This window comes from Bos indicus, chromosome 5, assembly GCF_029378745.1.
Source record: "Bos indicus isolate NIAB-ARS_2022 breed Sahiwal x Tharparkar chromosome 5, NIAB-ARS_B.indTharparkar_mat_pri_1.0, whole genome shotgun sequence".
Lineage (NCBI taxonomy): Eukaryota > Metazoa > Chordata > Mammalia > Artiodactyla > Bovidae > Bos > Bos indicus.
In genome coordinates this window covers 41,408,314-41,430,707 of record NC_091764.1, presented here as the reverse complement: position 1 = coordinate 41,430,707, position 22,394 = coordinate 41,408,314, and the positions used below count along the sequence as shown (strand labels likewise).

The window sequence follows — 22,394 nt, the reverse complement described above, 5'->3', positions numbered from 1 at the left end:
GTCACAAAGAGTTTGACACAACAGAGCGACTTCACTTCACTTCAACTTCCTCTTGGAATGAATCTGGCAGTTTTACATAAGAATATTCAAGGCTGTAAATTGTCACCCTGTTTATTTAACTTATATGCAGAGTACATCATGAAAAACGCTGGACTGGAAGAAACACAAGCTGGAATCAAGATTGCCGGGAGAAATATCAATCACCTCAGATATGCAGATGACACCACCCTTATGGCAGAAAGTGAAGAGGAACTCAAAAGCCTCTTGATGAAAGTCAAAGTGGAGAGTGAAAAAGTTGGCTTAAAGCTCAACATTCAGAAAACGAAGATCATGGCATCCGGTCCCATCACTTCATGGGAAACAGATGGGGAAACAGTGGAAACAGTGTCAGACTTTATTTTTTGGGGCTCCAAAATCACTACAGATGGTGACTGCAGCCATGAAATTAAAAGATGCTTACTCCTTGGAAGGAAAGTTATGACCAACCTAGATAGCATATTCAAAAGCAGAGACATTACTTTGCCAACAAAGGTTCATCTAGTCAAGGCTATGGTTTTTCCTGTGGTCATGTATGGATGTGAGAGTTGGACCGGACTGTGAAGAAGGCTGAGTGCCGAAGAATTGATGCTTTTGAACTGTGGTGTTGGAGAAGACTCTTGAGAGTCCCTTGGACTGCAAGGAGATCCAACCAGTCCATTCTGAAGGAGATCAGCCCTGGGATTTCTTTGGAAGGAATGATGCTAAAGCTGAAACTCCAGTACTTTGGCCACCTCATGTGAAGAGTTGACTCATTGGAAAAGACTCTGATGGTGGGAGGGATTGGGGGCAAGAGGAGAAGGGGACGACAGATAATGAGATGGCTGGATGGCATCACTGACTCGATGGACGTGAGTCTGAGTGAACTCTGGGAGTCGGTGATGGACAGGAAGGCCTGGCGTGCTATGGTTCATGGGGTCGCAAAGAGTCGGACACGACTCAGCGAATGATCTGATCTGAATTCATACCCAATTATTCCTGACCCAAAGTGTCATTCCTGAAATGTATCCTTAGGAAATCATCTAAATGGAAAAATATTGTATGCTGGAAGATACACTGTCACTGTACTTTTATTTATCACAGGCATAAAATAGTTAAATAATTAGAAATAATGAAGATATTTCTTCATTATTCTTCACTACATTCATTATTCTTCATTCTTTCTTTATATTTTTTCACTACAATGGAGGATAGTTAAGTCAATTAGGGTACCACAGCTGAATAGAATAAAGGAGCTATTAAAATAATAGTTATAAGTTAGGGCAAGACACAGAGGATGGTCTGGGTTTGAAGACTGGTCAAAATGTCTTAGATTTGACTTCAGTTACTTTCATTTTGGTATCAAATTGGCAAACAGTACAATGGATAGTACAATTATGGACACAAATAAGAGGACATGGTCCCTGGTTGCCTCTCTGTTCCTCCCAGCCATGTCTCTGACGTTCTGCAGTGACTGTAAAGAATCACCAAGTCAGAGGAGCCCTCAACTCTGCCTTGGAGAGAGTTCTCATCAGCTTCAAGGTTCAACCCCATTTCATGTAAGAAAATTTCTTCACTGTATTACTTAATAAGAAAATACTTCACCATTCCTTTTCTTACTGCATCATCACACCTACAGCCAGCCCTGTTGTGGTGTACTTTGTAAAGATTACCTGGAATCTTTACATGTGGAAACATGGAAAATGCCATGAAATTGGCAGTGTGGGGACATCAAACTCAAAATATTATCTAGAATATAAGGTTATGTGGGTAGGACTAAATGGAAGAATGGATAATTGAGGGGAAAGTACATCTACTAAGATGATGATTGTTTTCACTTTTGAATTCATAGTTCAAAACTTTAGTGACTCATAGGACAAAAGATCAGAGGCTGCAACAGGCACAGGAGCAGCTGAGAGGAGCTACCCCACATCAGGGGTCGGGGGCAGCGGCCGAGAGGAGCTACTCTGCTTCCAAGGTAAGAAGCAGCGGCTATGCTTTGCACATCCAAAGTAAGAGAAACCCAAGTAAGACGGTAGGCGCTGAGAGAGGGTGTCAGAGGGCACACAGACTGAAACCACAACCACAGACAACTAGCCAATCTGATCACACAGACCACAGCTTTGTCTAACTCAAGGAAGCCACGCCGTATAGGGCCACTCAAGATGGACGGGTCATGGTGGAGAGGAACGACAGACTGTGGTAAATTGGAGAAGTGAATGGCAAACCACTTCAGTATTCTTGCCTTGAAAACCCTATGAACAGTATGAAAAGGCAAAAAGATAGGACACTGAAAGATGAACTCCCCAGGTCGGTAGGTGCCCAGTACGCTACTGGAGATCAGTGGAGAAGTAACTCCAGAAAGAATGAAGGGATGGAGCCAAACAAAAACAACACCCAGCTGTGGATGGGACTGGGGATAGAAGCAAGGTCCAAAGCTGTAAAGAGCAATATTGCATAGGAACCTGGAATGTTGCGTTCATGAATCAAGGCAAATTGGAAGTGGTCAAACAGGAGATGTCAAGAGTGAACATCAACATTCTAGTAATCAGCAAACTAAGATGGACTGGAATGGGAGAATTTAACTCAGATAACCATTATATCTACTACTGTGGGCAGGAATCCCTTAGAAGAAATGGAGTAGCCATCATGGTCAATAAGAGAGTCAGAAATGCAGTACTTGGATGCGATCTCAAAAATGACAGAATGACCTCATTTGTTTCCAAGGCAAACCATTCAATATCACAGTAATCCAAGTCTATGCCCTGACCAGTAATGCTGGTCAGACTGAAGCTGAAGTTGAACGGTTCTACGAAGACCTACAAGACCTTCTAGAACTAACACCCCAGAAAGATGTCCTTTTCATTATAGGGGACTGTAATGCAAAAGTAGGAAGTCAAGAAACACCTGGAGTAATAGGCAAATTTTGCCTTGGAGTACAGAATGAAGCAGGGCAAAGGCTAATACAGTTCTGCCAAGAGAATAGCTGTGAAAAGAAGAGAAGCAAAAAGCAAAGGAGAAAAGGAAAGATATACCCATTTGAATGCAGAGTTCCAAAGAAGAGCAAAGAGAGATAATAAAACCTTCCTCAGCAACCAATGCAAAGAAATAGGGGAAAACAATAGAATGGAAAAGACTAGAGATCTCTTCAAGAAAATTAGAGATACCAAGGGAACATTTCATGCAAAGATGGGCTCAATAAAGGACAGAAGTGGTATGGACCTAACAGAAGCAGAAGATATTAACTACCACACAATTGCACTCAACTCACACGCTAGTAAAGTAATGCTCAAAATTCTCCAAGCCAGGCTTCAGCAACATGTGAACCGTGAACTTCTGGATGTTCAAGCTGGTTTTAGAAAAGGCAGAGGAACCAGAGATCAAATTGCCAACATCTGCTGGATCATCAAAATAGCAAGAGAGTTTAAGAAAAACATATATTTCTGCTTTATTGAATATGCCAAAGTCTTTGACTGTGTGGATCACAATAAACTGGAAAATTCTGAAGGAGATGGGGATACCAGACCACCTGACCTGCCTCTTAAGAAAACTGTATGCAGGTCAGGAAGTAACAGTTAGAACTGGACATGGAACAACAACAGACTGGTTCCAAATAGGAAAAGGAGTACGTCAAGGCTGTATATTGTCACCCTGCTTATTTAACTTATATGCAAAGTACATCATGAGAAACGCTGGGCAGGAGGAAGCACAAGCTGGAATCATGATTGCTGGGAGAAATATCAACAACCTCATATATGCAGATGAAACCACCATATATGCATGAAACCATGCAGATGAAAGTGAAGAAGAACTAAAGAGCCTCTTGATGAAAGTGAAAGAGGAGAGTAAAAATGTTGGCTTAAAGCTCAACATTCAGAAAACTAAGATCATGGCATCTGGTCCCATCACTTCATGGGAAATAGATGGGTTAACAGTGGAAACAGTAGCTGACTTTACTCTTTTGGGCTCCAAAGTCACTGCAGATGGTGACTGCAGCCATGAAGTTTAAAAAAAAAAACACGCTTACTCCTTGGAAGGAAAGTTATGACCAACCTAAACAGCATATTGAAAACCAGAGACATTACTTTGCGAATAAAGGTCCCTCTAGCCAAGGCTATGGTTTTTCCAATTGTTGTGTATGGATGTGAGAGTTGGACTATAAAGAAAGCTGAGTGCTGAAGAATTGATGCTTTTGAACTGTTGTGTTGGAGAAGACTCTTGATGGTCCCTTGGACTGCAAGGAGATCCAACCAGTCCACCCTAAAGGAAATCAATCTTGGGTGTTCATTGGAAGGACTGATGTTGAAGCTGAAGTTCCAATACTTCACCTGATGCAAAGAGCTGACTCATTGGAAAAGACCCTGATGCAGGGAAAGTTGAGAGCAGGAGGAGAAGGGGACGACAGAGGATGAGATAACTGGATGGCATCACTGACTCAATGGACATGAGTTTGGGTAGACTCTGGAAGTTGGTGATGGATAGGGAGGCCTGGCCTGCTGCAATTCATGGGGTCGCAAATAGTTGGACACGACTGAGAAACTGAACTGAATTGAACTGAGGACAACTAATCTTGGGATTCTTTTTCCATTTTTTTTTCACTCTAAAATTTTTCCCATACTAAAGGCAGACATTAAAGTTATTAGCCATTCTGCTTTGACTGGCATTGAAAGGAAGGGAAATCTTGCCTTTGAATTACATATGTTCTCCATCATGCTGTTCCTTCATATTGTGCAAAATGCTTCAAAAGCTTTGGTTGGCATATTTGTATACCATAGTCATCGCTAACACTGTTTCCCTTCTCAGGAATCTCACAAGGCCCGTCTCTACACACAGCTTGGGGGAGTGGGGGAGAGGTCTCCCATATGCAAATAGTAATACTGTGTCCCATAAACTGCCTGCCTGGATATAACTATGTTTGACACCAATGCGTCAACAGCTTTGGTATAGGGTGGATGCTTTATACCAGAGAATGTTGAGAAACAATCTATAGTCTTCCTCTCTCAGGAAAGCAGAATATGAAATATCTGAAGAGGATAGATCAATACATAAGTGGAAAGACTCAGAGAGGTCAGAAGAAGAGTGATGTAGTTGATAGTGATGGGGGAAGTGCAGAAGAGAGGGACCAAGAGCAGTCAGCTACCAGTCTGATGATTAGTATTCTAGATCTCCATGAAGCAGGGCTACATAGGAGTGAGTCTTTTTCTCATTTCCCCATTTACTTTTCTACGCACCTTTGCCATAAAGCTCCCAGTAACTGAGGAAACAAAGTGTGTCTCTGTTCTTCTCAACATGAGAAGTTCTAACAAGATAAAGGCTAAATTCTATGATAGAGTACTGACTGTGATTCTAATTCAAATTTTACAGGTCCACAGAAGAGTTGCACAGAGTGTATCAGAATAGACACACAGATCCATTCCTGAAAAAAAGTTTTTTCAAATTTGAAATATGGTATAAAAAGATAAATATTCCCTATGTAGTCATTGTGGGAAATGCCATACTTATTCCAATTATTCTCTACTAAATATTTTCTAGGATTCCTTTAGGAATCATATTAAGAATTTCCCGCTTCCCTGGGGGCTCAGGTGTAAAGAATCTGCCTACAATGTGGGAGACCTGGGTTCTATCTCTGGGTTGGGACGACCCCCTGGAGAAGGGAATGACAACCCACTCCAGTATTCTTGTCCAGAGAATTCTCTGGACAGAGCAGCCTGAGCAGCTACAGTCCATGGGGTTGCAAAGAGTTGGACATGACTGAGTGACTAACACTTTCTTTGTCAAGGAAATCAATGTTATTATTATTTTTTAAATTTTGATTTCAGGCTTTCTTCCTTTCCTTCCCTTTCTTCTTTCATTTTTTGCCATTATGAGGCAGTCATATGAGGAATTCTGAAGTACTGGGTGGAAAGGAGAGACTGAATCAAATGGAATGGAGTCAGGGAAACAGTGTAATGGAAACAGTAGCAGCAAACACAGAGAAAAGCTCATTTGTGTGTTATGGGCTCTAGGACAGTGAGTAATGAGGTTGTTGTTTCATGGCTAAGTCATTTCTGACTCTTTTGTGACCCTATGGATTGTAGCCTGCCAGGCTCCTCTGTTCATGGCATTTCCCAGGCAAGAATACTGGAATAGGTTGCCATTTCCTTCTCCAAGGGATCTTCCTGATCCAGGGATTGAAGCCACGTCTCCTGCATTGGCAGGCAGGTTTTTACCACTGAGCCATTGGGGAAGACAAGAAATGAGAGGGATGACACTAAATGGGGTTTGCTGCAGGCACACTGCTCCAACCACTGGGATATAAGCTGATAGCCACTTGTTGTGCTATCTTAAATTATGTGTCTTATGTGGCACAATGTAGACATTTATTTGTAAAATGAATGAATGAAAAGGCTTAATGTATTCAGTAGAGTTATTCTGCTAGTTACTACTTAATAATTTAATATTATAATAATGAAAAACAAATTAAAAAAAAATACTAAATCAAGTAAAATAGGTAATCAGATCAGATCAGTCGCTCAGTCGTGTCCGACTCTTTGCCACCCCATGAACCACAGCACGCCAGGCCTCCCTGTCCATCACCAACTCCCGGAGTTCACTGAGACTCACGTCCATCGAGTCAGTGATGCCATCCAGCCATCTCATCCTCTGTCGTCCCCTTCTCCTCTTGCCCCAATCCCTCCTAGCATCAGAGTCTTTTCCAATGAGTCAAAAATCGGTAATACAATTATATAAAGGGTTAGGATTGGCCTTCATGTGACTACGCTGTGACAAGGATTCCATGATGGGGAGTTATACCATCCCTCTCAAGTTTCAATCCAGAGACTTGAGGTTTTTCCACACTGAAAGATTCTTTCTCCTACCTGACTTTTTAAAAAAAAATCTATTCACTCATTTATTTTCCTGTGTCAGGTCTCAGTTGCAGCGTGCAGGATTTTTTCTTTGTGTCGTGTGGTGTCCTTCACTGCGCTGAATTGTGGTGTGTGTGTTCAGCAGTTGCGGTGTGTGGGCTTAGTTGCTCCAAGGTGTATAGGATCTTAGTTCCCTGTGTGTATGTGCTCAGTTGTGTCCAACTCTTCGCAATCCTATGGACTGTAGCCCACCAGGCTCCTCTGGCCATGGAATTTTCTGGGCAGGAATACTGCAGTAGATTGCTATTTCCTACTCCAACCTACTTGATTTCTTTTACAGCCTCTGTTTCACTTGGGGACAATTCTCCAGTGAGCACACAGTACTTCTATCTTCCTTCTTCCTTTCCTGGGCTTCATAGGCTAGTACTTAGCACAACACTTTACACATAAGCAATGCTCAATAAATGTTTGTTAAACAAAAAAATAAAATACTTCAATCAGTTTCCATTAAACTGGTCATTGGTCATCTGACACCAATTTCTCCATTATATTGTAAACATTACAGAAGACAGATATATTTATCATTAAAAATATTTTAATTCTAAGAAGATTATCTCTATTTAATTTTAAAAGTTATTGCCTGTCGTAGTACGTTTCCATACCACAGGCATTGCAAAATCCATCTGTGTCATTTCAAACCACACCAAGACTGATCTGATTTTCTTTCCACTGCAAGAGTGCCTCCCAGGATCCCTCTCTTGTTTTTATTTGCAGGTGCATGGGAATGAATGTAGCTGATTTACTGCTGTAGGCTATCTTAATACAAACAATGGCATAATTTGTTCCTGAGTTCTTTTCAATCCATTCTACAGCTGCCTTCCATCAAATGTGAGTTCTATAGCTTCATTATGAAAATTGTGCTCCCAACAGAAATATCTTTGAATAACTGTAAATCATCATTTAATGAAATTAGCTAATATTTGTATAAAGTTTCACAACATACAAAACACCTTAATACATTCAGTTCAGTGGCTCAGTCGTGTTCGACTCTTTGCGACACCTTGAACCGCAGCACATCAGGCCTCCCTGTCCATCACCAACTCCTGGAGTCCACCCAAACCCATGTCCACTGAATCGGTGATGCCATCCAACCATCTCATCCTCTTTTGTCCCCTTCTCCTTCTGCCCTCAATCTTTCCCAGCATCAGGATCTTTTCCAATGAGTCAGCTCTTCGCATCAGGTGACCAAGGTATTGGAGCTTCAGCTTCAACATCAGTCCTTCCAATGAACACCCAGGACTGATCTCCTTTAGGATGGACTGGTTGGATCTCATTAACTCATTTAATTCTCCTAATAATCCAAAGCAATAGCATCATTCTTCCCATTTTGCCTATAAGTCTTTTAAGAGATTTTCCCAAGATTTCCTCTGCTGTGTAATTGAAATTACACTTAAAATTCAGTGTTCTCTGTTTCTTTCACATTCAACATAATCATCCCACCAGTTAACATATATACGAAAACCTCTTTCTTGGGGTACTTACTTTTTATGGAATTTAAATGGAAAATGAATTGAGATTAAAAAGTGCTTGAAATGTTTCCTAAGTCAGTGTTCTTCCTTAATGCTGGTAGTAAAGCCAGTCATTTAAATCTCTTTCTAAAGTGAGTAGAACAAAATGCTTCCTAAAGAGCATTAGGAATTAAAATAAGCAGCATCGTGGCTGACCTGGGCCTCTGTGTCTTGAACATTCTTTTTTGATTCAGTATCCATTTTTCTCTAAACCACAAAACAATAAGTAGAACAAAAAGAATGCTTATATGTACTGGACACTAAAATATCACATAAAAAACTCAATAACTGATTTATTTGAGGACAGTGATGTTAACAGTACAAATGTATGACAAGGAGAACAGTTGTTTTAATATAATAAGATGGCACTGTGCCGTGTGGTGCTGTTGCTTTAGTTGTGTCCGACTCTGCCACTCTATGGACTGTAGCCCACCAGGGTCCTCTGTCCATGGGATTCTCTATGCGAGAATACTGGAGTGGGTTGCCATTTCCTTCTCCAGGGGATCTTCCCAATCCAGGGATCGAACCCATATCTCTTATCTCTCTGGCAGGCGTGTTCTTTACCACTAGAGCCACCTGGGAAGCCCCAAGATGGCAGTGTAGCAATCTTTAAATAATACATATTTTAAAACATGAAATTACCTAATGACTTTATCTGATGCAGTTATAAGGAATTAAAAGTATTCCTAGAAGTTGCTTGGAGTATGATGAAAATACACATGTAATATCTCAGCAATTACTTAAAAGGAAATAGTGCCATTTGTTATTGATATAAAAATTTTATAAACAATGAGATGGAAATCATTATCATAAAATTATAAACTGTAAGGCAGTTTCACATTACTTTACCTCATATTACTGCTAAAGTGAAAATGTAATAGCTTCACAAATTAAGCATTATAACCACAATTTCCTGTTTTCTCACATCCTGATTTGTACAGAAACTTCTGAAACACCTTTTTATTAGTGATGAGACAGAGTTATAATAAAACAGAAAAGATGTATCTTAATTCCTCTTAGTAAAAGATGGTTTTTCTACCATATGGGTGAATATTAAGCTAAAGAGATCCACTGAAATCCACCAAATTCTTCCTTCTGATCTGTTCTTGGCACTGGAGCAAAGAAAACTGTGTCATACTCACCATCACATTCATCTTCCTAAAAATACGATGTGGCTTCACACCAGGGGGAGGCCCCTGTACAGCCTGACCTGGCACCTCCTCCACTTCACTCACTCCCATCACCCTTGTGCCTCCAGGCCCACTCTAGAGGCATGCACACAGTTAGGGCTCACAAAATATCTTTAAATGAATAAATTACTTTCACCATTTGACAATTTAACAATAAAACCATCTTATACTTTTGAAATTACTTTATGTCCCAAGCAATTTTATGTTAAGGATAGAATGAATTAGCAATGTAATATACCTTTTAATCTTCATATGAATTTTCATATATTTAAAGCCACATATATTTTAACTCCAAGTAATTACTCATGTGATTAATTTAATATTTCAACAAATAAATGCTCGTGGGTTCTAGGCATGAGAATAAGCATTAGAATAGATAAAATTAAATGTTAAATCATTTCCTCATTCAACAAACATTTACTACAAGGTAGGTGCCAACTGAAATCATTAGAAACAGAGCCAAAAAAAAAAAAAAAATTGGCAGGTGAAGTGAGATGGGAGATTTTACATTGCTCCCTGCCCACACACCCACCCCCCCACCCCCCCCCCCACTGCCACCACAGAAGAGATATTTGTGGAAATCTGTGGTATTTTTTTTCACAAAGAGAAAAGGGTCTGGCAGCAATGGACAAAAGTGGAGGGTGGGTTTGAGTAGGACTTTGACATATTCTGAAGGAGGGGACTTGGCACATCTGCCTGTATTAGCAGAGTTGTTTAGGAGGTCATCTCTAGTGCCCGGTGATGGGGACTGCTGCTGCTGCTGCTGCTAAGTCGCTTCAGTCGTGTCCGACTCTGTGCAACCCCATAGACGGCAGCCCACCAGGCTCCCCCATCCCTGAGATTCTCCAGGTAAGAACACTGGAGTGGGTTGCCATTTCCTTCTCCAATGCATGAAAGTGAAAAGTGAAAGTGAAGTTGCTCAGTTGTGCCCGACTCTTAGCGACCCCATGGATTGCAGCCCACCAGGCTTCTCCGTCCATGGGATTTTCCAGGCAAGAGTACTGGAGTAGGGTGCCATTGCCTTCTCCAGGTGATGGGGACTATTCTGGGCAAATGAAGAAGCAATGGACAGTCTGAGATTATGGGTGTCGCATGAACATGTGACCTGGGAATTCCTCAATGTCTGGGTTCTAGCTTGGATCCTAGGTAAACTTGTACTCTGTGGAGTTAGGATAACCATGGTCATGGAAGTATGCCTAGAAATAAGGCCAAAGTCTTAGTTCAGTTCAGTCACTCAGTTGTGTCCGACTCTTTGTGATCCCATGGACTGCAGCACGCCAGGCCTTCCTGTCCATTACCAACTCCCAGAGTTTACTCAAACTCTTGTCTATTAGATAAAGACAAATTTTAGGGTGAGAAGCACATACTTAAAAAAGGAAGTCTTGCTATGCTTTTATTAAAAAGTAAAAGGTAGTCTCCTATTGAGAAAAGCTTGAGTTTACCTTAGGTAGAAGTTTTTCCAAAAGGACCCTTGTGGTTGATAATAGGTCTCAAAATTCTATCCCTTAAAATAAAGGAGGTCCGAAACCATCTGAAATGCATTCTAAGCATACATTGGTATATACAGAGAGAACACAAAATTCAGAGGTGTGTCCTCAGGGATGGTTAGATTAGTGTGGCTGCCTGATAATAACATAGAAAACCAAATGTCACAAAGTTTTAGCAGTTGGAGAAACTTCAGACAGAGAATATAGGCTCAGCTTTGTTGAGTGAATCATTTTGTACTATCCTCACATACCCTATGTGGAGTGTGGGAGGTAGCTGAAGAGGTTAAACATAGTATCTAAATCCCTTCTCTCCTATAAAAGGTAAAAGATTATTCTCTTTGGAAAGCTGAGTGTTACTTAAATTTGAGATTGAAGTAAATAGGCTACTCTGGGCTTCTTTTTGGCCCCATCTGGCTTTGCTCTTGCCTTGGTACTTCTAATAGCAGGAATTTTTATAGGAGTCAGATCAGTCACAATTATTCTGTAAATTTTTTCTTCTAAAAAAGTTAAATTAGGGTCTTGTACTAAAACAGTATTATCAACCTAGATGTTAAGATAAATCTCTGATCTATATATCAGGAATGACTTGATCTGGTTAAAAGCTACAAAGGAAATGAAGATGGATTTGGGAGTATGGCCTGTTTTGTACAGAGGCTGACAGAACAAACTGTGCAACAGGACAGACCTAAGCTTGAATTCCAGCTTAACTACTTACTGGCTTCTGCTAAGTCACTTCAGTCGTGTCCGACTCTGTGGGACCCCATAGACGGCAGCCCACCAGGCTCCACTGTCCCTGGGATTCTCCAGGCAAGAACACGAGTGGGTTGCCATTTCCTTCTCCAATGCATGAAAGTGAAAAGTGAAAGTTGCTCAGTCGTGTCTGACTCTTAGAGACCCCATGGACTGAAGCCTACCAGGCTCCTCCGTCCATGGGATTTTCCAGGCAAGAGTACTGGAGTGGGTTGCCATTACCAATGACATTTAGCAAGTTCTTTAACCTGGGGCTTGCTCAGTTCAGTTCAGTTCAGTCGCTCAGTTGTGTCCGACTCTTTGCGACCCCATGAATCGTAGCATGCCAGGCCTCCCTGTCCATCACCAACTCCCGGAGTTCACTCAGACTCACGTCCATCGAGTCAGTGATGCCATCCAGCCATCTCATTCTCTGTCGTCCCCTTCTCCTCCTGCCCCCAATCCCTACCAGCATCAGAGTCTTTTCCAATGAGTCAACTCTTCGCGTGAGGTGGCCAAAGTACTGGAGTTTCAGCTTTAGCATCATTCCTTCCAAAGAAATCCCAGGGCTGATCTTCAGAATGGACTGGTTGGATCTCCTTGCAGTCCAAGGGACTTTCAAGAGTCTTCTCCAACACCACAGTTCAAAAGCATCAATTCTTCAGTGCTCAGCCTTCTTCACAGTCCAACTCTCACATCCATACATGTGAGAGTATGTATGGATACTCTCAGAGGAAAAACCATAGCCTTGACTAGACTACCTTCCTTTAAAATCAGGCAATAAAATTATTTTTATAAAAATAACAGTAATCATTCTTGCTACAATAAAATGCATGTATTTGGCAGGCTGCAGTCCAAAGACAAAAAAGAATATTTTTTTCTTCTAGAAAATGCTATAAATTGCAATATTTCCTTGTGAATATGATAGGCTTTCTAAAGGAGAAGGAAGTAACATCATCTGGAGTCCTAGGGCATTATTTTTTCCTTCAGCTCATTTTATTTATTTATCCCAGTCACAATCTTTTTGTTAATCTGTTAGTAAATTGTTAAACTTCCTTAGCTTTCTCTTTAGTCTTTATTGAAACAAGCTTCCCCTTCATGCAATCATGAATGAACTTATTGGTATTTCTGTACACTAATGTAAGCATTGTCTTTGAGACCATTATCATAAGTTTTAGGATGAAAATGAAAAAATAGCAAGGGTAAGAGATAAGAGAAGGTGGCCTGTGAATAAATAAATGAATTATGCTGCAGAGTAAATGGAAATAGTTGAGAAACTTAGCTCATATTTCCTTCATCTAAAAATAAAAAAGGACAAATTCATCAAGTCTATTGATGCAAAACTGACATTTGCTAGCCATGAGTCCACCAAGTGAGAAGTATTATTATTTACTAAATACAAGTTTTACTGGTAAGATAATATGTGATACTGTTACATGTAATAGGGTTCATTCATCATAAACATTTGACCAAAATATGAGTATATATAGTAAGAACAATTACATAGTAATCAAAATAATATTCTATTACACATTCTTGCTGGAACATATAAAAAGTATTCCACTTTTTTGGAGACTTATGTACATTCAAATGAACTAGTCATAAATTTCTATATGTGCAAAAGAATTAGGAAGTATCTAGAACTTTCCTAAAAATACTCAAGCTTGCCTGTTTAGGGTCTGTAGTGATATAATGCTGATTATGTTTTTAATAAGCACAATCAGTGGAATGCTGACATCTATCAGAAAGCAGCTCAACAATCAAAGCTGCCCTACAGACTAAATATTCAAACTTTTCCTTGAATTACTCATCTACATGCATCCTCATCATTAAATAAATATTTTGGTTTACTTCCTTAGAGTTCTTTTCCCATTGTGCATGACCATATGTTATTGTGCATGACCCCATGTTATTGTGCATGACCCCATGTGACCACATGGGCTATAGCCCTCCAAGGTTCCTCTGTCCACAGGATTCTCCAGGCAAGAATACTGGAGTGGTTGCCATTTCCTTCTCCAGGGGGTCTTCCAGTCCCAGGGACTGAACTCACATCTCTTAGGTCTCCTACACTGGCAGGCAGATTCTTTACCACTAGCACCACCTGGGAAGCCCTTCTTTGCCCATACATATTTAAAAATCTAGTTTCTGTGTGTGTGTGCATGCATACAAAGAAAGTTAGTTTCAGTGCTATAACTGTTTTAAAGCCTGTCATAATTTATTAAAATCTATCATACATACAAAGAACTTATAAAATATGTATATATGCTTTAAAAAACAATAATAAGATAATAACTGATATACTCATCAACCAGGTTAAGAACTACTTCAGTAGTAGATTTTAGAAGATGTCTCTTGACTACTTTCTGATTGTATCCCCTCCCTTGGCCCACAGATAGTGACTATCATTAATTCTGTGATAATCATGATGTCTCTCTGTATAATAATAGTATCTAAATTCTTAAAAAATAAATAGCTTGGTTGTACCTGATTTTGAATTTTATATAATGGGATACCACATGTTTTCTTTTATGACTTGCTTCATTCTTTAATATTAAGTTTTTGAGAGTCATCCATGTTGATTCTTTGCTTATAGTTCATTTTCAGTGGTCAATAGTATATACTTGTATGAATATACCGATGTATCCATTCAACCATTTCCCCACCCCCAGTTTTAAAAAACTGCATATAATGCTTCTATGGACATATTTTTAACATGTTCCCTGGTGCATGTGTCTAAGAATTTCTCTACTAGAGGAAGTAAAACTGTTGGATGATAGATACATGCACAGTCAACTTCATGGATAACTCCTAAGGAGTTGCACCAAATTTAGATTCTCCCCAGCTGCAGACAAGGGATAGCTCTGCACTGAACCTAATCAGTTTTTTTTTTTTTTTTTTTAAATTATCTGCTTCTGTGGTAGACGAAAGTGGTAATCTGTTATAGTTTTAATTTGCATTTATTTAAAATCTAGAGCACTTTTCCCAAACTTTTATTGGCCATTCAAGTATCTACTTTTTAAAGTGTCTGTTCTTCCCCATTTTTCTTATTTTTATCTTTCCAATTGGTTCACAGAAATATCTAGGTATACTGTAGATTAGGGCTACTCAATGGAAATATAATGTGAGCCACATATATAATCAAAAATTTTCTAGTAGCCACATTTAAAAAGCAAAAGCAAACACATGAAATAAATTTTAGTAATATATTTTACTTAACTGAATATATCTAAAATATTTTCATCTTATCAGAATTTAGATAGTTGGATAGCATCACTGACTCCATGGACATGAGTTTGAGCAAGCTCTGGGAGTTGGTGATGGATAGGGAAGCCTGGCATGTTGCAGTCCATGGGGTCGCAAAGATTTGGACATGACTGAATGACTGAACTGAACTGAAAATATTTTCACTTCAACGTGTATTCAATATAAAATTTTTAAGAAGATATTATACTTCTTTTTTTTTGACTAAGTCTTTGAAATTTGGTTTGCATTTTACATTTATAGCACATCTCAGTTAAGACGAGACACATTTCAAGTGCCAAAGCCACAATGGCTTGTGGCTACCCTATTAGGTAGCACAACTCTAAATACTAAGACTTTGCCAAGTATATATATTGTACATATTTTCAATCACCATCGGGCTTCTTTTTTCACTTTCTTTAAGGTATTCTTTCATGAATCAAAGTTCAGCAATACATCTATAATCTCCATTATGGTCTGTATTTTCTAGAACTGGTTTAAAAAATTCCTTCATGTTTCCTGTGTCATAAAGATATGTAACTATATTTGCTATTGAAAGTTGTAAAGTTTGCAAAGAACCTGGCTATATATATAGAAGATCCAATGGAATTAACAACAAAAAAAAAGTTACTAGAATATGTGTATTTAGCAAGGTTATCTTTTTAAGATTAACATATACAATTCTATTATATTTCTATATACAAAAGCAAACCATTGGAAATTAAGAGCAATTCCATTAACGACCGCATCCAAAATATGAAATATTTAGGAATAAATTTGACAGAAATGTGCAAGGTGTATATACTAACAACTACAAAACACTGCAGAAAAATTAAAGACTAAATAAATTCAGAGATATACTCTGTCCATTATTAAAGAAAGCAGTTTTCCCCAAATTGATCTGTAAGAGTCAACACAAAACCCAATTACAATCTTAGCAGGCTTCTTGTAATAAATAAGCTGATTCTAACATTCATATGGAATTGCCAAGTCATCTTTGCCTCTATCTTAGTCTCCAGAGTGGGGTTCTGGTACAATCTTTGGAGATGATGTGTATTTGTACATCCCTCAGAACCTTTTTGATATGAAGCCACACAAAGTGTTCTCTGTATAAGCAACTTTGTTCTGACTTCTGGGATGGACTCTGCCTTGAGTAAATGGGCCTGGGCATCTCAGACATTTCTGTCAGAAATTCAGCTTTGAACATTCCTCCAAATGCTGTTCATTCATCTGCTCTTCTCATTAAATGTATAATTTCTAGGGTCATTTAGCTAAGCAGCAACATCCTTTCAAAACAAATGATCCTAGAACATTATCTCAGAACAGAAGCAAAAGGAAACTTTAACCCTTAAATTGACTCCCATTCTAATTACTTTTATCTCGACAGGCCCCATTAAGGCTGGCAGATGCTAGACTCTGTCCTCCTTGTATTTAAGGGGACAGGCTTTGGGAAACTGTCAACATTTTCTGCTCTGATTTACACCACCTCCTTGTTCTCTGGTACTGAGAAACTAACCCTCTCCCTCTAAATCCCTCTTTTGAGCCAACAATTCCTAGAAGAGGACATAATGGCCTTTGATGGTCAAATTGCAAGGAAGACATCTCCTTTCTATAAGACACCTGCCTGACCAACACCCATCAACCTTGCAGCTGGCACATGGCTGCTTTTATCTCTTTCCTGTATAAAATCTTCACCTTCATTTTCAGAGAGAAACTTCCATTGGCTACTCTCCCTGCGGCAACTGCTTGAATAAAGTACCTTTTCTGTCACGTTTTGAGATTCAAAGAATTTCTGAGAAACTGACAGCCCTTTAATATGACTCTTGAAAGATATTTTCAATGAACAAAGAATTATAAGTTGATGTCTATTTCCTCTCAGCTTATTGACAATATAATTCAATTCTCTTCTGGATTCTGTTGAAAAATAAGCTGTTAATCTAATTGTTCTTGCCTTGAAAAATGATTTCTTTTTCTACTTTCATTAGCTGTTTTTAAGATTTTTTTCCCTCTGTTGTTTAGCAGTTTCACACTAAGACGTTTTATTGTGGATAGCATCTTACTTATACTGTTAGGGATACTTTCTTAAATCTGTGGATTCAAATATTCTGGAATATTCTCAGTTATATTTTCAAATACTGTCTCTTCCCCATTCCCTCTATTTTCTCCTTCTAGAACTCCACTTTGAAATTTATTAGACTTCTTATCCTAATCCATTTTATATTCTGATCTCTTTCTCATATTTTTTCATCTTTTTGTTTCTTTAGACTTTGTTAAGGATACATTTTAATATCTGTCTTCCAGTTCACCAATTCTACTAAGTCAAATCTGTTAATAAATTTATAACCAAAATTTTAACTTAATGTATCATATTTCTAGAATGATATAATTATTTTAAAAATCTGTCTATTCCTTGCTCATATTTTCAATTTTCTTTTAATTTTAAAACATATTAATTGTGATTATATATATGTATATATATATATCTAGAAAAAAAAATAACAAACCTAATACCTGAAACCTCTGCAGGTAATTGCTGCTGTCCTGTTTTTATTTGATTCCCATTCAGGTGGCTAGTATCCTTAGATGTTTAATGATTTGGTCTGTGAACAGTTTTTTTTCCTTGGAATTTTACCTATGTGAATGATTTGAAGTTTTGATTGAGGTTGATATTTCCAAAGAGAATTCACACTTGCTTCTGCTAGACCCAAGGGGGCTGCTGTAAAACCGGGACCCACTTTAGATTAAGACCTTAGCTGGAGGCTTTACAGACATAGGGAGCATGAATTCAGGCTGAAGGCACATGAAGGGCTGACTTCTGCTTTTTGGGGTGGAGTGGTTTCTCTTTTATCCACCTAAGAGTTGAGAAAGGAAAGTTGCCTTGTATTTTTCTGCACAGGAGCAGTTTTTTCTTTTACAACAGCCTTATTGAAATATAATTCACATGCCATAAAATTCATCATTTTCAAGTATATAATTCAGTGTTTTTTGTTTGTTTGTTTGTTTTTAAAGTATATTCAGAGTTGTGCCACTATCATCGCTAAGTTTGGAATACCTCCAGAAGAATTTTTATCACCCACTCTCGTTAGCAGTCTCCTCAATCCTGCCTCCTTCTAGCCACTGACAACCATAAATCTACTTTCTGTCTCTAGAGATTTGCCCATTATGGGCACTGCATGGAATCGTATAGTATGTGACCTTTTATAACTGGCTTCTTTCAGTTAAAATAATGTTTTCAAGGTTATGCATGGTAGCTCTCACATTTCATCTACTCTCACAATGCAGGGTTTAGACCTTAACATTCTAACTTTATCTGAATGTGACAAAGTTGTTAAGTTTTAGCCATTGGAATGTGAGCAGAAATAAGGTATATGACTTCCAGGTCATTTTCTTAAAAGACAGCTGCTTGCTCTCCGTTCCTTTTTCCCCATTCCCATGGGCTGGCACAAAGTGATGGTAATGGTGAGTTGGCTGAAACTATGTAGAAGGTATTATTCTTCAAATTAACAGAGAAAGAGTAGAGACTTCTGTCCCTTGACCATGCTGTGGTGCAGAGTTACAAGACTTAGTACCTCTGGAACATTGAAATTGACTGAAATAAACTTTATTTAGATAAATCATTTGGTTACAACATGTAATCTGTACACTAAATACCATAATTAGTATGTAGCATCTTTTATTTTATCATTTGTTTACTGGATATTATTACAATATTTTAAATAATAATAATGCTGCCGTGAATCTTGACTTCCTCTCCAATTATTTCCTTATTACACATTTCTAGAAGTGGGGTTGCTAGTCATAGGTTGAGAACATTATTAAATCTCTTGATAAGTATTGACAAATTTCCATTTAGAAAGATGGTTTGTTTTACTCTTGACAGTGCAAGATTGCTTGCAGCAGTAGATTGCTTTTTGATCATTCTTTAAAACTTAAAAAATTACCTAAAAATTGTATTTGATACATTGCTTAGGGTAAATATAACTAACTAAAGAATAGTGAAAACTATTCATTTTTATTATTTGTATAAGTTCTGGTGCTAAGAAAACAACATATATCTCTTCAAGGAATTTAAAGTAGGCACGCAAGCATCCCTAAGCCTTTCAACTGGGAAACAATGGTAAAATTGTATTATGTTTGCAATATAATTATTTTTAAGTACATTAAAAAATGACAACATTTTCAGCATACACTGAACTTATTTTGGATTTCTGACTTGCATTTCCTGAGCTATAATTATAATGTTATTTTCCCATTTCAGCTCAATATTTTCTCATTTATATTATGGTTCTGTAGCAGAAAATGATTTTTGTTTTCATAAACAACAGTAATATGTAAAAAATATAAGCGGTGATTTGACACAAATGAGGAGCTAGTCTAATAACCCAGCTCCTCTTATAGCTAAATACTTCAGTTTGTTTTACATAGATGATGAGGACAATTGCCTAATTTTTGTTGTCTCATATTGGTAGCTTTTATTCTGTGAGAATGATAAACACAAAAAAGATAATTTAATCATATTCCCAATACAAGTGTGCTCTAAAATAAAACAGTTAATGGATATATGTTATATGCTAATTATGGTAGATATAGGCTGCTGCTGCTGCTGCTGCTAAGTCGCTTCAGTCATGTCCGACTCTGTGCGACCCCATAGACAGCAGCCCACCAGGCTTCTCCGTCCCTGGGATTCTCCAGGCAAGAACACTGGAGGGGGTTGCCATTTCCTCCTCCAGTGCATGAAAGTGAAAAGTGAAAGTGAAGTCACTCAGTCATGTCCGACTCTTCATGACCCCATGGACTGCAGCCTATCAGGCTCCTCCACCCATGGTGTATACTTTTGAGTATGTGTCTATGTAGATATACAGACAGAGTGTATACTTTTGAGTAGACACATACTCAAAAGTATACACTCTGTCTGAACAAATATGAAAGCTATTGTTTTTGATTAAAATCTACTTCACACATGATTTTTATCTGGAGTTGTGGGAAGCAGCCTGCAAGATGTCCCCCAGTGATTCCACTTCCTGGTACTCATGCCCCAGTGTAGTTTCCACTGAATAGGGTTAACATGGGTAACTAATGGGCTTCCCTGGTAGCTCATATGGTAAAGAATCCACCTGCAATGCAGGAGACCCTGGTTCGATTCCTGGGTTGGGAAGATTCCCTCTAGAAGGGATAGGCTACCCACTCCAGTTTCTTGCCTGGAGAATTCCATGGACAGAGGAGGCTGGCAGGCTATAGTCCATGGAGTTGCAGAGAGGACACAACTGAGTGACTTTCACTCACAATATTGTGGAATAATAGAGTATGACTTCTGAAGCTAGTTCATGAAAGATATTCTGACTCCTGCCTGTCTGTCTTTTGGATCACTTGTTCTGGGGAAGCCAGATGCCATGTCTTGGGAACACTCAAGCAGCCTGAAGGGGAGCTATACACAAAGAGAAACTCAGGCATCACTGACAACAACCAGCATTAACTTGCCAGGCATATGAGTGAATCACCTTGGAAGTGAATTCTTCAGCTCCAGTTAGGACTTCAAATGACAGCAGTCTATGAAAAACACTGAGCTAGAATCTCTCAAGCTATTTCTGGATTCTGACGCATATAAACTATATGGCACCATTAAATGTTTATTGTGTGAAGCTGCTAAATTTGGGGGTTTTATAATATAGGAATAGATTACTAATATAGGGGCTTTTGAATATAAAATGAAGATCAATTAATCTTAGTAAGAAATTGAAAGGCAAAAGAAGAAACTTTTACAGTAAATTAAAATCTATATTTCCAAGGGGCTTTTGAATATGAAATGAAGATCAATTAATCTGAATAAGAAATTGAAAGGCAAAAGAAACCTTTGCTGCTGCTGCTAAGTCACTTCAGTCGTGTCCGACTCTGTGTGACCCCATAGACGGCAGCCACCAGGCTCCCCCATCCCTGGGATTCTCCAGGCAAGAACACTGGAGTGGGTTGCCATTTCCTTCTCCAATGCATGAAAGTGAAAAGTGAAAGCGAAGTTGCTCAGTCATGTCTGACTCTTCGCAACCCCATGGACTGCAGCCCATCAGGCTCCTCCATCCATGGGATTTTCCAGGCAAAGTACTGGAGTGGGGTGCCATTAAAATCTATATTCCCATGTAACTTTTAATTCATAAAAAATTTACAACATACTCTTATGTATAAGAGCCTGTTAATTTTTTCACACTGTAGAGCCAGTACTTCACTCCTACGTAGGTCCTCTAGCCTTGCCTTCTGAGTTCAGCCTCTTTACAAGGTACCTGCATGTACTTCCAAGGAATACCCCAGGCTAGTGCTAAGGTAGCACTAGCTATGTGTCCCATAGACTTATGGGACACATCACCTCTACTCAAGGTTTTCCTAAGCTTTTAGAACATTTCCCATGGTACCTTTGTACAAACATAAAAATCTCTCACACTCCTTTATAGTAAATGAAGTTCAAATACTCTATAAATGGCCCCCAAAATAAATTGAGGTTATGAAACTGTCTTTAAACTATGTGCAACCCCATCACCCTTACCCCCCATTCCCACCTCAGGAAATGTACAACCATCTGGAGAATTATCTTAATTTTGAACATTAGCACCCCCAATGTATACTTTTTCAGGGAACTATGCAGAGTAACTTCCAAGATTAGAGTAAAAATAAGTTTCATTTTCACTGCCACTGGATGAGCAAGGCAAATAAAGGAAACAAGTATGATAACTCAAAAAAAAAAAAAATCTTGAGATACAGCGAGTTCGTGGGTCAAAAAGATTGAACAAATCAAGGATACAAATTGGTCTGTACAACTAATGGCAAATTGAAAGATGGAGATGGATGTCAGTGACATGCAGTAACTAAGCGCATTTAAAGGCCTATCATAAAAATAAAGTACAAAGAGGAATATAATATCTTCCCACAACTAAAGTCTGACTATTGAGGAGCATTTGTTGAGCCATGAGTTCACATTACCCAGAAAGAAAATTGGTAGACCTTTCAGTTCACTGATCCAGAGAGAATCAAATTTATAACAGCATAATTTGCAACCTTTCTGAATCATTAGAGTAAGAATTTGTTCCTGATCTGAACTAAAGAAGCTGTTATATACAAAATATATAATGAAGATAGATGCCAGTTTTTTCTTCAATTCCATAAAAAACAGATCGTTGTGAAGAAAACTTATACACAATACTTATCAAGATATTTAGTTGGAAGTATTCCAATCTTCTTAGTACACAGAGAAATCAGGGAAATTCTAAAACTGCCTCTGAGCTTCCCGCACCAGCTATACAACGGCAGATCCTTGGCATTTGTGCAGAGAGGTAA

General features: G+C 38.6%; 1 protein-coding gene across 1 annotated transcript in view; it reads right to left on the bottom strand.

Annotated features, from left to right (window-relative positions):
• Window positions 1-22,394, bottom strand: part of SLC2A13 (solute carrier family 2 member 13) — a 526,379-nt gene that overhangs the window by 27,551 nt on the left and 476,434 nt on the right. The gene's annotated exons all lie outside the window — the stretch shown is intronic.